The 13,914-nt window shown below is 38.2% G+C and overlaps 1 long non-coding RNA gene across 2 annotated transcripts in view; it reads left to right on the forward strand.

The window, feature by feature from the left end:
* Positions 1-418: 418 nt before the first annotated feature.
* LOC134484619 (uncharacterized) overlaps positions 419-13,914 on the forward strand; it is a 39,714-nt gene continuing 26,218 nt past the window's right edge. Inside the window, exon 1 of one of the 2 annotated variants that reach the window (XR_010062134.1) lies at positions 419-620. This is a non-coding gene — a long non-coding RNA (uncharacterized LOC134484619). Of the gene's footprint in view, positions 621-2,083; positions 2,877-13,914 lie in introns of those variants that run through there. The other variant, XR_010062135.1, reaches the window with a different exon arrangement.

The raw sequence follows: 13,914 nt of genomic DNA on the forward strand, positions 1-13,914 counted from the left end.
GGTCTATAGGGAAAATACTGCCCGTTGCGAAACAGAGAAAACCTAGAAAATTGAACTGTATGTCACAGGAATAATCCTGGGAGTATAAATATTATCTAGAAGAATCACCTCCACTCCATCTTCCTAAATCTTTTCTACCCGTGACGTGCCCCAGACTAACTTTCACCATTCAGAGCATTTAACCACTAATGAAGAAAAGCGAAGTATCTAACTTTATAGAGAGATGGAGTACGTAAATGTTTCCACTGTGACACAAGAGACTCTCCTGGAAAAGGCACTCTTGAAACTGGTCAATGTAAGAAAAGCTGTTCAGCATGTAGGCCATGGGCGTTCTAAGAGACATTATCATTAGGTCCTCTCTGAAAAATCTCTTGTAACCTAGAGAGCCCTAGCTCCTTTTGTGAGGTCACAAGTGTTGTCCTGATAGCATCTGCCTCTCAGATATTTCTTCAGTACCCCTAGAGCTTACTAATTGGCCTTTAATTCAGAATAAACAGACATTTTTGAAGGGAGAACAAAGAGGATGAAGAAATCAGAGATGTGCAAAGAAAGCTTCCCTTCTGTTTTGGTATCAAAAAGGAAGAATTACCTGGTCCATTTGAGAGCTCAGTGAGTCCGGGGTAGGTGTTTAGTGGGTTTCCTGAAGAGACAGCCTTCATCTCAGCTTTCCACATATGGGAATGAGGACATGGGAGCCTCTCAAAATCATCTGGACTTACCTGTTCTTATGGTTCCTGGAAGTCAGAGAGTTTATATCATTCATTTCTTTATTCCAAAAGCCAAGGGATGGAAAGGGCACAGTTGTTTTCCTGAGAGTGCATGGCCATTATTCTTTTTGACAAGAAGAAAAGGGACTTAAAGAACACGGGAAGGACAAGTTTTGTAACCCTAGCTCTGTGTAAACTCCTCCATGCTTTAGATTCCTATAGTGCAGTTTGTGCCTGACCCTGATATCTGGGATAGAGAAGAGCTTCTATTTGAAACATCATCATCTCAGTCCTTCAACTATTATTTCTATGACTGTCATTACCTGATAGTGACTCATTAGATTTCTGAGTCAATAGCTGTAATTAGCTGGTAGTTTTCTCTTCTTTTATTTCTTATATCTTTTATTTTTTACAAATTTTATTTCTTTTTTTAAAATGTACATTTATATATTTATATTTAAAATACTGTTTCCTTTTAGAATTTCCTCCCGTAAGATCCCTAACAGGTCCCTCTCCACTTCTTCTATAAACCATCCCATTACTGTCCCTTCACATTCCCTTTAAATGCAAGTCAAACCAAGGGAGGACCAAGGGCTTAACCTTCCTTTGGTGCCCAACAAGGCCATCCTCTACTACAAATGCAGTTGGAGCCTTAGGTCTTTCCATTTTCCACCTTTGAATATTGGTCTCGTACCAGAAAGATCTGGTTCACTGGCATTTTTGTTCTTATGGGTTGAAACCCTTTTCAGCTCTTATTATCCTTTCTCAGAATCTACCAACTGGAACTCCATTTCCAGTTTACTGGTTTGCCATTGACATTCACTTTTGTATTTGACATGCTCTAGCTTTGTCTCTCAGGAAATATCTATATCTGTTTCCTGGCAGAATGCATTTCTTAGCTTCATCAATGTTATCCAGTTTTGGTGGTTGAATATATATATATATATATATATATATATATATATATATATATATATATATATATATATATATATATATATATTAGGTGCTTCCTACACCTATTAGGTTAGGTGGAATGATTACATGGATTCTGCACAACTAGGTCAAGAATGTAGAGTTTGCAAATGAGTATATCAAAGAGACTCCCTCCTGTACTTATGAAGGTATTGAGTTGAGGTTTCACTGTTCCTCAAGTCTTTCTTCCCCCTGCCCATGCTCCTGTTTCTTATATATGACATTAAGGAAGAATCATGGCAACACATCTAAAACCTTCATGTCTGGCCATGGGAACACAGGAAGTAGATAGTGTAGTACAGATATCAAATGTTAATAGAGAAACGAATTGTATACTCCATGTGGTCCTTTGCTTTATTGATGTAGGTAATTTTTGAATAACATAAGGATTTGGGAATTTATAATTGAAGTAGGTACACCATATTTACACTGTTATTCTCAGTCTATAGATGGGCCCACTTTGTTTCCAAAATCATAGCAGAGAATGGAATTTGAAAACAGAATTTTTGAGTACATATTCAGGAATATTTATAATGTCCCCTATGAAGGAATGTACAATAGGAAAGTGAAATACAATATTCATTCAACGAAAGTTGTGTAGGTAAAGTACTGGCCTTTATAAAATTAAGAAAACCTAGAAAATTGAACTGTATGTCACAGGAATTGACCTGGGAATAAAAATATTATCCAGAAGAATCTCCTCCACTCCAAGTTCCTAAATAATTTCTATCCATGCCAAGCCCCTGACTCATTTTCTCCATTCAGAAGTCACTAGCTTTAGAGAGATGGAGAACGAAAGTTTCCACTGTGTCACAGGAGACATACCTAAATTGGCACCCTCAAAACTGGTTAATGTAAGGAAAGCTGTTTAGAGTCAGGCCATGGCAGTTCTCAGTGACAATATCATTAGGCTCTCCCTGAAAAATCTCTTGTATCCTTGAGAGCACTAGCTTCTTCTGTGATGTAATAAGTGTTGTCCTGACTGCAAATGCCTCTCAGATATTACTTCAGTACCTATAGGTTTTACTAATTGGCCTCAAATTCAGGGGAAACAGTCATTAGGGTGGGAGAACAAAGACGATGAAGAAATCAGAGATGGGGAGAACGAAGCTGGTCTTCTGTCTTGGTATAAAAGAAGGAAGAAATACATCATCCCTGAGAAATCTCACTGAAGCCTTGGTAGGAGTGGAATATGTAAGTTGAAGAGATAGAATTGATCGGATCCTTCCACACATGGGATCAGGAGCTGGGAGCCTCTCAGAAGAATCTGGACTTCCCTGCTTCTAATGGTTCCTGGAAGTCAGAGAGTTTATATCATTAATTTCTTTCCCCCAAAAGCCAGGTGTTTGGAAGGACACTGTTCTTTTCCTTAGAGCTCATGGATTTTTGTTCTTATTGCCCAGAAGAAAATGGTCCTAAAAAAGAAGTGAAAAATAAGTATACTTTCCTCAGCTCAGAGTATACTCCTCAATTATTTGGATACTTATAGAGCAGTAAGTGTCTGATACTGGTATTTGGGAGAGAGAAGTGCTCCAAATTTGATCTTCATCATCTCAATCTTTCCACTAGTATTATTCTGACTATAAATCCCTGACAGGAACCCTTTGGATTACTGACTCAATAGGTCTGATTAGCTGCTAATTATCTTTTGTTTTTTTTTCCTTTTTTTTTTAGCAAATTTTATACCTTTTTTTTTTTTTTTTTTGGTTCTTTTTTTCGGAGCTGGGGACCGAACCCAGGGCCTTGCGCTTCCTAGGTAAGCGCTCTACCACTGAGCTAAATCCCCAGCCCCTTATATACCTTTTTTAATTGGATATTTTTATATTTACATTTCAAATGTTATTTCCTTTCCCAGTTTCCTGTCCTTAATATTCCTAACTGATCCCCTTATCCTTATCTATAACCTTTACTGTGCTTTGACATTCCCTTGAACTAGGGAGAACCAAGGGCTTCTCCTTCCATTGATGATCAACATCGCCATACTCTGCCACATATGCAGTTGGAGCCACAGGTCTGTACATAAACAGTCATGGAATATTGATTTAATACCAGAGAGCTCTGGTTAATTGAACTTGTTGTACTTTTGGGGGTTGAAAGCCCATTCAGCTCTTGTAATCCTTTCTCAACATCTACAAACAAGGGGTCTGTATTCAGTTCTCTGGTTTGCCACGAGCAATCACTTCTGTATTTGACATGCTCTAGCTGTGTCTCTCATGAAAGATCTAAAACCATTTATTGGCAGAATGCAATTTTATCTTCATCAATCTTATCTAGTTTTTGTGCCTGATATATATATATATATATATATATATATATATATATATATATGAATACATACATATATATATGAATACATACACACACATATATACATATATATACATATATACATATATACATATATACATATATACATATAAACATATATATATATATATATATATATATATATATATATATATATATACTTTTGGTGGATCCTACAACTAGGAATTTTGGTTTAATATTTGGATGGATTCTGCATAACAAGGTGAAGACTATAGGATCCACAAGTGACAATTGCAAATAGACTCCCTCCTGTTTTTTATAACCTATTGAATTTGAGGTTTCATTGGCCACAAGCCATTTCTATCACTGCCCATCACTCAGAAACTGATGTGTGGCCTGAAGAAAGAATCATGGTAAAACATCCAAAACCCTCAAGCCTATCCCTGGGAACACAAGAAGGTAGATATTAGAGGACTGATATCTAATAGAACTTCAGAACCACATTCTTTACTCCATGTTGTCCTTTGCTTTACTGATGTCTTGTAATTAATGGATAAAATATGGATTTGGGAGTTGATCATTAGAAGTAGGTACACAATATTTCCACTCTTATATTCACTCTATAGCTGAGCCAAGTTTGATACCAAATTCATTGCAAAAAATGGAATTTGAAAAATGAAATTTTGAGTACACATGCAGGAACATATATAATGTCCCCTGTCAATGAATTTACAATCAGAAAATATAAAACAATATTCACTCAATTAAAGTTCTGTAGGGAAAATACTGGCACCAGCGAAACAGGGAAAACCCAGGGAATTGAACTTTATGTCACAGGATTTGACCGGAGAATAAAATTAATCTCCAGAAGAATATCTTTCCTTCTGTGTTCCTAGATCTTTTCTACCCATGACAAGCCCCTGACTAACTTTCTTCATTCAGAGCATGTAATCACTAATAAAGCAGAGAGAAGGCTCTAGCTTTAGAGAGATGTAGCATGTAAATGTTTCTACTGTATCACAGGAGACACTACTGGAAAGTGCACAACCAAATCTGGTCAATGCAAGGAAGCTGTTGAGCAGGTAGGCTATGGCAGTTCCATCATCATTAGGCCCTCCTTGAAAATTCTATTGTGTCCTGGAGAGCCGTAGCTTCTTCTGTGATATCACAAGTTTTGTTTTGACAGCAACTACCTCCTTCCATATGTCTATGGTTTAGTAATTGGCATCTAATTCAGAGTAAAGAGCGATTTGGGAGAGAGAACAAATAGGAAGAAGGGATCAGAGATGGGGATGAGGAAGCTGGCCTCTTGTCTTGGTATAAAAGTAAAGAAGAAATAAGTGGTTTTTGGAAAACACCCTGAGCAGATGGCTTTAGTTCTTTTGTTCTTCTATGGGTTAACCGAGCTCTTGGAGAAGTTGGTGAACATCCTAAAGACCTTTTGGCAGATGGTAAAGTTTCTAGACACCCCTTTTTGTATTTCAATGATCCTAGGGATTGTATGACTAAAGGTAATTGTTTCCTAGGATGAGTGCTAGAGCAAGATAGATTTTTAGGTGCTTTAAAAGACATGGAATTTTTCTGATATACTTGAACTAATGGCAAAAGGTCTAAATGATTTTTTTTCGATGTGGACTTTCCCTCAGACCTTTGGTAATATAAAAAAAAGCGTTTTATATGTTTGAAGTCTAATTTGCACAATGACAAACCACTTTGAGCATGGAGAACACTTTCTGGAGCCCTAGAGAGGAGTGAAGAAATTCTCTGAAACCCTAGGGTAGACGGTGAACATGCCTTTTTTGTAGAAGGAGGAGTTACTTGAGCATCTTGGGACAATATGGAATGTCCAGCAAGTCCTTTCAAGGAATGGCATCTTTGCACAATTCCTTCATATTTTTTGGAAATTCCATGGCCCTTTGGACAGATGGAGAATGTTAGGACTCACCTGAGGAGAAAATGTAGCTTTTGCTGTCTCTTTGGCTGCAGAAGATGGCACAAGATCCCTTTTGGCAGAAGGGGGATGTTTGAAACTATCTTCTTTAGAGGAAATTTCTCAAGACTACATCAGAAGGATCAAATCTTAACCTTTTTTTTTATAGAAACTGGATGTCTGTGGTCCACTTTGGTAGAGGGAGAATGTCGCCTCTTTATCCCCAGAGTGGACATGTTAAATAAATCTACTTAGGTATATGGGGATAGTTCTAAAACATGCTGTTCAGATGCAGTAGATCCTAAGACATCCTTCTCAGATGAGGAAGGTCTTAATGTACCGTGTATACGTGTAGAATCCTTACTGTGATATCAGAATGGAGAGTATGTATTAGAGCTACCTCTGAAAATGTGACCTCTCCCTGAGCATCATAGACATATTCTAGATATTGTTTTGTAACTGTGGAAGTTCCAAGAGAAATTTCTTCTGCTGGAGAAGTGGAAACTGACTTTCCTATAGAAGTGTCAGGTTCCCTAGCCTGCTTGAGAGGTAAAACAGGCTCCAAAGCCCCTTCAGAAGATTAGGTAAAATCCAGAGCTTTTGAGGTATTTGGCAGATGTTCTGGGTCTGCTTATGGGTATAAAGAAGGAATGGCAATCCTTTCTGAATATTTGGAAGAGTGTGTAGCATCTTCTGTAGTTGGGGAAGATGGCTTATTTTGAGGAGATAAGGAAGTTCCTATAGCCTACTGTGGAATTTGTGGAGGTCGTATTCATTCTTTTACACTAATGGAATACAAGGAATCCCTTTCCTCAGTTGTGGAGGATGCTACAGACTCTGGTGTTCGCATTTCATGGTTCACATATGTTTGGGTCCATAACCTTCTCTACAGATGGAATCTGTCCTAGAATATCTTTTGTATATGTGCCACATCCACAAGACATTTCTAAAGATGTGGCTATGGGTAGACCTCCTTTTGTAGAAGTTTCTTGTCCCACAGTCTCTTTATGAGATAGAGTAATACTCAGAGAATACTGCTCAGTTTTGGGAAGTTCTAGCATCTCTGATGTATATGTGGAAAATTTTGGAGCCTCTGCTTTCAGGACAGAACGACTTAGAGTCCCCTGAGGAGGTAGGGGATATTTTATCTTCTCTGCACATTGTATAAATATGGAGTCTGCATGGCTCATTGACAGTGTGTTTTGATAAACTTGGCTTTTTGGGGCCTAATGGGATGTCAGGAGGGTCCCTTCAGTGGTAGAGGATATTTGAATAATTCTCTATTATATAGGGACATTTGAAGTAGTGGGGGATATGGTGAGGCTGCTAGAACATATTTTTTATGTGCAGAAGGCACAGGAGTTCCATCGGTGGATTCAGAAATTTCTACCACATCTTGCGTGGGTGTGGAACTCTCAAGAGCCCCTTCTGAAACTGTCAATGGTCCTTGATCTAATGGTGTACATGCAGAAAATTTTGTCTCTTCTTGGGCTGGTATGTGTGTTATGAGGTTCACTTGGGTATTTGTAACTGTATTTTGTACGCCTTGGATCATAAGTGATGATTTAAGCGCATTTTTAATAGTGGAGGACTTTGAATGTCCTCTTGGCTTAATAGGGTAGTTCTGCAATCCGCTTTGTCAGCAGAATCAGGTTTCAAACTCATTTTATCCGAAGCAGATTTCATAAGCACGTTGGTGGAGATAGGGCACATCTTTGACTGTCTTTGTGAATGGACAGAGCTCTCTGCCCTGCTTTGGCAGCTGGAAAAGGTATTAAAGTCTCTTCTGGAGAAGGGGCAGGACTTATTCCACTTGTGGAATATGAGAAATCACTGAGATTACCTTTAAGAGAAGAAGATTTCCAGCCCTTTTTATTCTGATTGGGCCTGTTGTACCTCCCCTTAACCAGAGGCGTCTTCTCAAACAAAATTTGGAGGAGAACTGGAAAGACTGAGGACCTGTAAGATAGGGAGTGAACATTTGAAATCCTTTGGAAAGTCTGTGGGACAAGAGCTGAACACCCAGAAGAGTGTGCAATACTGAGACCTCAGCGAGGAGACCCTGCTACTTCTTCCCACATGTGCTCAGATCCCTAGCCCAAGAGGAAACTGCATAGTGCCACTGGATACATGAATATAGGAGCAGTCAATCTGCAGGAGCCCTGCAGTCCAAACTGCAGCTGAATCTGAATTGTCCAAACAGTATTCTACACCCAAATGTCATGAGGGGTGGGGAAGTATTACACTGTCAGAGGGGCAGAAACCCGTGAGAACTCTGCTCAAATTCCTGACTCAAGAAAAAAACACCTAGCTCCATCTGGGCCTCCTGTGCATAGGAACCTAGGAGCAGTAGGGTCAAGAAACTTCTGGTTGCAGCCCTTATGGAAAGCTGAAAGTCAGCCCAACAAGTGAGTTCAGGCCTGAGAGAAGAGGTGATTCCAACTTTTCTGCTTGAAGCGAGCTCACTGGTTGACTCAGGACATGCAAAGGCAGAACTCCTCTGGGATCAGGCATTTCCAGTTTCTAGCTGGCTCCTGAACCTTGCTGATTCCAGCACAAAGCTCCCTTCTCCTAGAAACTGTGGGAGAGAGAGCTGATCACCCAGGAGTGTGGGCAGTACTGAGCATACAATGCACACAGACTACCACTTCTGCCCACAATTACCCACATCTCTGGCCCAAGACAAAATTGCATAGTGACTCTGGAATAGAGGAGGAGTAAATCTACTGGAGCACCATGTTCCAGACTGTGCCTGGATCGGAACTGATCTTGTCAAACAGCTCCCTGTACCAAATCATGATGGTGGGGTAACTAGAGCCTCAGAGAAGCAGACACTCCTGGGAAATCAGAGGAGACTACTCTGCCCAGATTCCTGACTCAAGAGGAAAACACCTTGTACCATCTGTGCCCCCTCCCCCCACAGAGGGACCTAGGAGAAGTATGGGAAGTTCCTTCTGGTTCCCGCCCACAGGGACAGCTGAAAGTAAGTAGACAGGAGCAACTACATGCCTGAGAGCAGAATACTCTGTTCCCTTAACTGGGTAAAAGAAAACAGGAAAACAGGTCTACAGCAGCCCTGACACACGAGCCTACAGGACGGTCAAGCCACTGTCAGAAAGAGCAAGACAAGCTAATTCCAGAGACCACCTGATGGCCACAGGAAAGCACAGGAACACAAACAACAGAAACCAAGACTACTTGGGCTCAACAGAACCCAATTCTCCCATCAAAACAAACACTGGATATCTAAACACACCAGAAAAGGAAGATCTAAATTTAATTTCACATTTATCATGATGATGGAGGATGTTAAGAATAGTAACTCCCTTAAGAAAATGCAGGACAATAGAAAAAACTGAAGTAAACAAATATAATGCAAGAAAGAGGGAACACAAAACTACCTTAAAGAACTACTTGAAAAACAGCATAACAGGAGAAGGAAATAAACAAAACCACCCAGGAGTTAAAAATGGAAACAGAAACAATAAAGTGAGCACAAGGAAGATAACCCTGGAAATGGAAAACCTAGGACAGAGACCAGGAGTCATAGAAGTGAGAATCACCAACAGGATAAAAGACATAGAAGACATAATCTAAGGAGCAGAAGAATCACACAACTGTCAAACATAATGTAAAACAGAAAAGACCTAGCTCAAAACATAAAGGATATCCAGGACACAATGAGAAGATCAAACCTAGTCTTAACAGGTATAGAAGAAAGTGAAGACTGTCAACATCAAGGGACAGTAATATCTTCAACAAAATTATAGAGTAAAACTTCCCTAATCTAAAGAAAGAGATGCCCATAAACATACACAAAGCCTACAGAACTCCAAATAGATTGGACCAGAAAAGGATATTCTCCCATCACATAATAGTCAAAACACCAAATGCACAAAACAAATAAAAATGTTAAAAACTGTAAGGAAAAAGGTCAAGTAATATATAAAGGCAAAGTTATCAGAATTAAATCAGAATTCTTTCCAGATACTATGAAAGTCAGCAGATCATAGACAGATGTCATACAGACACTAAGAGAATAAAAACACCATCCCAGGGTACTGTATCCATCAAAACTCTCAATTAACAAAGACGGAGAATCCAAGATATCCCATGACAAAACGAAATTTACACAATACCTTTCTACATATCTAGTCTTATAAAGGACACTAACTGGCAAGACCGAACACAAGGATTCAAGTAAAACCATAGATAAAGCAAGAAATTAGTCTTTTCACAACAACACATAGAGAAGAGAAACACACAAACATAAACTAACCTCCAATTATGAAAATAACAGAAAGTGACCATCACTATTCTTTAATATCTCCAACATCAATAGACTCAATTCCTCACTAAAAATACACAGATTGACACACAATATGTAATGAGGACCCAGCATTTTGCACTACAGGAAACACACTTCAGAGACAAAGACAGACACTACATCAGAGTAAAAGGCTGGAAAACAATTTTCCAAGCAAATGATCTGAAGAATATATAAAATCGACTTTCAACCAAAAGTCATCAAAAAGCATAAGGAAGGACACTTCATATTCGTCAAGGGAAAAATCCACCAAGATGAACTCAAAATCATAAATGTCTATGCTCCAAATACAAGGGCTCCTACATACACATAAGAAACCTTACTAAAGATCAAAGCACATATTGCACCGCAAAAAATAATAGTATAAGATTACAACACCCCATTCTCATCACTGGACAGATCACAGAAGCAGAAATTAAACAGAGATATAGACAGACTAGCAGAAGGTATAAACCAAATGGACTTAACAGATATTTACAGAACATTCTATCCTAAAACAGAAAGATAAACCTTCTTCTCACAGCCTCCTGGCACTTTCTCCAACATTAATCATATAATCAGTCAAAAAGCAGGCCTCAAAGCATACAGAAAGATAGAAATAATCCAACGCATCCTATCAGACCACCATGGGCTAAGGCTGTTCTTCAATAAAAATTAGGAAAGAACGCCCACATATACATGGAAGTTGAACAATTTTTTTACTCAATGATAAAATGGTCAAGGAAGAAATAAAGGAAGAAATTAAAGACTTCTTAGAATTCAATGAAAATGAAGGTACAACACACCCAAACTCTTGGAAAACAAAGAAAGCTGTGCTAAGAGGAAAACTCATAGCTCTGAGTGCCTGCAGAAAGAAACAGGAGAGAGCATACATCAGCAGCTTGACAGCACACCTAAAAGCTCTAGAACAAAAAGAAGCAAATACATGCAGGAGTAGTAGAAGGCAGAAAATAATCAAACTCAGGGCTGTAATCAACCAAGTAGAAAAAAAGGGACCATACAAAGAATCAACAGAACCAATACCCGATTCTCTGAAAAAATCAACAGGATATATTAACCCATAGCTAGACTAAGCAGAGGATACAGAGAGTGTGTCCAAATTAACAAAATCAAATATTAAAAAGGGAGACAGAACAGCAGAATCAGAGGAAATTAAAAAAAATTACTGTACTACAAAAGCCTAGGTTCAAAAAACTTGAAAATCTGGAAAAAAAAAGACAATTTTCCAGACAAATACAAGATACCAAACCTAAATCAGGAAAAGATAAACCATTTAAACAACCCATAACTCCCAAAGGAATACAAGCAATCATCAAAACTCTCCCACCCAAAAAGAGTCCAGGATCAGATGGGTTTAGTGCAGAAATCCATCCAAAATTCATTGAAAAATTCATAACAATACTGTCCAAACTATTCCATAAAATTGAAACAGATGGAGTACTACCAAACTGCTTTCATGAAGTCACAATTTCTCTTATAACTAAAACAAAGAAAGACTCAACAAAGAAAGATAACTCAGACCAATTTATCTTATCAATATCAACACAAAAATACTCAATAAAATTCTGGCAAACATATTCATACAACACATTAAACAATCATCTACTATGTTTAAGTAGGATTCATCCCAGGCTTGCAGGGATACTTTAATATACAGAAAATAAACAACATAATTCACTATATAAACTCCAAGATAAAAACCACATGATCCTTTCATTAGATGCTGAGAAAGATTTTGACAAAATTCAACATCACTTCATGAAAAAAGTCCTGGAAAGCACAGGAATTTAAGGCCCACACCTAAACATATACAGCAAATCCGTAACTAACATTAAACTAAGTGGAGAGAAACTTAAAGCAATCACACTGAAATCAGGGACTGAACAAGGGTGCCCACTCTCTCACAACTTATTCAATATAGTTCTAGACATCTTAGAGCAAGCAGACACTGAAGGAGGTCAAAGGGATATAGATTGGAAAAGAAGAAGTTAAAATAGCACTGTTTGTAGTTGATATGATTGTATACTTAGTGACCTCAAACATTCCACAAGAGAATTACTAAGCCTGATGAACAATTTCAGCAAAGTGGCTGAGTATAAAAATAACTCTGCACAAAGCTAAACAAGCAGAGAAAGAAAGTAGGGATATGACACCCTTCACAATAGCCCCAAATAATATAAAATGTCTTGGGGTGACATTATCCAAGTAAGTAAAAAATATGAGCATATGAGCAGAACCTCAAGTCTCTGAAGAAAGTGAAGGAGATTTCAGAAGATGGAAAGATCTCCCATGTTCATGGACTGGCAGGATTAATACAGTAAAAATGGCCATTATATCAAACGCAACCTACATATTCATTCCAATCCCCATCAAAATTCCAATCCAATTCGTCAAAGATTTAGACAGAACATTCATTAATTCATCTGGAATAAAAAAAAAACACAGAATAGCTAAAACTGTCCTCAACAATAAAAGGACTTCCATGGGAATCACTATCCCTAAACTCAAGCAGTATTACAGGGCAACAGTGATAAAAAAAAAAAAAAAAAAAAAAAAAAACAAACAAACAAACAAAAAAAAAACTGTATGGCGTTGTGACAGAGGCAGGCAAATAAACCAGTCGAATAGAATTGAAGACCCAGAAATGAACCCCTACAACCATGGTCACTTAATTTTTGAGAAAGAAGTCAAAACCATCCAATGGAAAAAAAGACAGCATTTTCAGCATGTGGTGCTGGTTCAACTGTGGGTCAGTATGTAAAAGAATGCAGATCGATCCATTCTTACTGCCCTGTAGAGAGTATAAGTACAACTGGATCAAGGACCTCCACTTCAAACCAGATACACTCCAACAAATAGAAGACAAAGTGTGGAAACATCTCAAACACATGGGCACTGGAGAAAATTTTCTGAACAAAACACCAAAGGCTCATGTTCTAAGATGAAGAATCAACAAATGTGATCTTAAAAAAACTGAAAAACTTCTGTAAGGTACAGGACACTGTTGTTAGGATAAAATGGAAACCAATAGATTGGAAAAAGATCTTTACCAATCCTACAACTGATAGACAGCTTATATCCAATATATACAAAGAACACATGAAGTGAGACTACAGGGAGACAAATAACCATTTGAAAATGGGGTTCAAAGCAAAACAGAGAATTCACAGCTGAAGAATAATAATTGGCAGAGAAATACCTAAAGAAATATTCAACAACTATAGTCATAAGGGAAATGCAAATCAAAACAACCCTGATATTCCACGTCACACCAGTGAGAATGTCTAAGATCAAAAACTCAGGTGAGAGCAAATGCTGGAGAGGATGTGGAGAAAGAGGAACACTCCTCCATTGTTGGTGGGATTGCAGACTGATATAACCATTCTGGATATCAGTGTAGAGGTTCCTCAGAAAATTGGACATTGAGTTATCTGAAGACACAGCTACACCTATCTTGGGCATATACCCAAAAGATGCCCCAATATATAACAAAGACATGAGCACCACTATGTTCATAGTAGCCTTATTTATAATAGCCAGAAGCTGAAAGAACCCAGATGATCTTCCACAGAGCAATGAATACAGGAAATATGGACATCTAACCAATGGAATGTCATTAAGAGATACATTGAAATGCTAGAACTCTATACAACAGGGTTTTAGAGTCCATTAGTGAGAGAATGGTCTTTTACAGCAAGGTTTTCATT

This window comes from Rattus norvegicus (genome assembly GCF_036323735.1).
Source record: "Rattus norvegicus strain BN/NHsdMcwi chromosome Y unlocalized genomic scaffold, GRCr8 chrY_unlocalized_2, whole genome shotgun sequence".
In the NCBI taxonomy this organism is placed as follows: domain Eukaryota; kingdom Metazoa; phylum Chordata; class Mammalia; order Rodentia; family Muridae; genus Rattus; species Rattus norvegicus.